The following is a 2,156-nucleotide window of genomic DNA, read 5'->3' as shown; positions in this document are numbered from 1 at the left end:
TATTTATTCTATATGGTTCTTTAGAGTATTTACATCTACAGTTCAGAATGAAACACACAACATTGCACAAAGATAAAGAGAGGAAGCTGAACTGTAGAAACCGCACTTTTCCCTGCATAAAGAGAATAAAATACATAAATTAAAACAGTGTAAAACAGAGTATTTACATCTACACACTTAGCAGAAAGAATAAGAAATACATACCTGTACATTAATAGAATTTTATCCACATGATGTTTGCACAAATCTGGAGAGTGGAAGCCGAACCATAGAAACCGCTTTCAGCTGCAAAAGTAAAAGCAAATTAAAACATTAGTCACTTCAAAATCTTAACAAGCTCATGAGGAAAATCAGCACTGGTATCCCTAATTATTAAGAGGAGAAAAATAGTGGGCAGTTAATAATCCCAGGTATAATTGCTTAATTATCTTCAGAGTGAGTTAAAGCTAGAAAGAGCCACTGGCTATCGGAATGCAGTGCAGTTGTGGGGATGTTTACTGAGTTCATTCATAAGTTGGGTACCAGAGGACACAGTCACTAACAACTAACTCACATAAATCAACAGTGCAGTTATATAGAAAATAGTTTATTGCACAACAAATTATATTTATATATGAATATTTAGAAATAAGAAAAACTGTTTGGAAACACATCTGTCAGTTCTGTCAGGTTTGCTTCACAATATCAACGGTGCTGTGTCTGAGCCTCCTATGAGGATGTCACCCTGAGCGTAGACACACCTATAATGCCAGTGTCAAATCGCAAAATACTATTTCTCACACAGCGACTAAGTTTTGAACTTGAAGATACATTAATTCGATAATATTACAAATTTTAAAATCAAGTGAAATGCAGCCTAATGGGATAAGAAGACATATGTATAGTGAATAGTAAATACCAAATAATTTGAATACCTTATTGGGCGTTTGGCGTTTTGTCTTCCCAAGAGTGGATGGTCACATCACTCTAGGTGGAGCTGTTATAGGCCCAGTAGTTCATAGGCTAGGAATGGGAAGGATAAATGCCAGTTCAAAAATCAAACGACCTGCAAGAAAGAACAAAGCACACAGAACTTTTAGAATAGGCACAAGCTCAGACCAGATAGGTTGGTTGATTACAACTGCCAGCTCACCTGATAAATTAAAGAAGTTAGGCATAGTTGCATGTTTATACGGGTTTTTTCGACGTGAATAAGCGTCCTCAGGCACAGACAGTAAAGTGACAAGTGCTGTTTCACAACAAACAGGACAAAATTCCGAGGACTACCCTAAACCCAACAGAGTTGTCTGCATATCGAAGGAGGGGGGGGGGATTTGCGCATGGGGTATCTCCACTCCACCATCGCCCATCCAAGAGTATGGTTCTTACGGTGTCGAGTAAGGCTATGCCGTAGCAGAAGCCGCTCTTGTCTTGTCACAAACATTACCCCGCCCACCAAGTGTTAACCAATCTGGATGTATCTTGCATTATTATTGTGTTGAGTGTATTGACATCGACTTTCCACTATGACATAGTCAGCATTTTGTCTTATTAATCACATTTTACCAGAAAAAAACCAAGTGAGTTTATTCATTGACAACAAGAAATGATGTAAAAATTGAACTTGTTATGGTTATTTCTGCAGACAACAACAAATAACAAAGCACAGATGAAAAAATTGCTGTGTCAGTACAGTATTTTCTATGTGCCTCCATACTGAAGGAAATAATTCTCTTGAGATAAAAATTTGTGTTCACTAATTTCTTAAGATTCTAAATTTCTCAAATCAAAATAAAACATTCAACAAAGAACAGTTGTAAACAGAGTGAACACAGAAGAAAACCAAGTAGTACACCTTTGAATGTTAATTTATTAAGCAAAGTGTTGATGGCAAACATTTAAAACTTGTTTAAGGAATCTGTTTTATGTGCGCATGTCACCAGAATTTATGATCAGACAAAATATGCGCAAGTCATAGAAATCTGACAAAAGCAGCGCATGTCAGTTTTGATCTGACAAAAGGTGCGCATGTCACAAAGAATTCTGTGAAAAGGTGCGCAAGTCATGACCTGCGCACATTTTGTCAGATCCCCTTTGACATACGCACATTTTCACAGCAACATATCTCTGTTCCTATTTTTACATTTTTAAAATCATTAACACCAGGTATGCATGAC

The 2,156-nt window shown here is 36.8% G+C and overlaps 1 long non-coding RNA gene across 1 annotated transcript; it reads right to left on the bottom strand.

Annotated features, from left to right (window-relative positions):
* Positions 1 to 5: 5 nt before the first annotated feature.
* LOC127751314 (uncharacterized) lies at positions 6 to 2,156 on the bottom strand. The gene is made up of 3 exons (XR_008012073.1): positions 915 to 2,156; positions 205 to 285; positions 6 to 112 (listed from the first exon to the last, which is right to left on the bottom strand). It is a non-coding gene; the product is annotated as an uncharacterized LOC127751314 (long non-coding RNA).

Source organism: Frankliniella occidentalis, unplaced genomic scaffold (assembly GCF_000697945.3).
Source record: "Frankliniella occidentalis isolate FOCC.00 unplaced genomic scaffold, Focc_3.1 Scaffold422, whole genome shotgun sequence".
Lineage (NCBI taxonomy): Eukaryota > Metazoa > Arthropoda > Insecta > Thysanoptera > Thripidae > Frankliniella > Frankliniella occidentalis.
The sequence above is the reverse complement of the archived record's forward strand: the minus strand, read 5'-3'. Positions and strand labels throughout refer to the sequence as shown.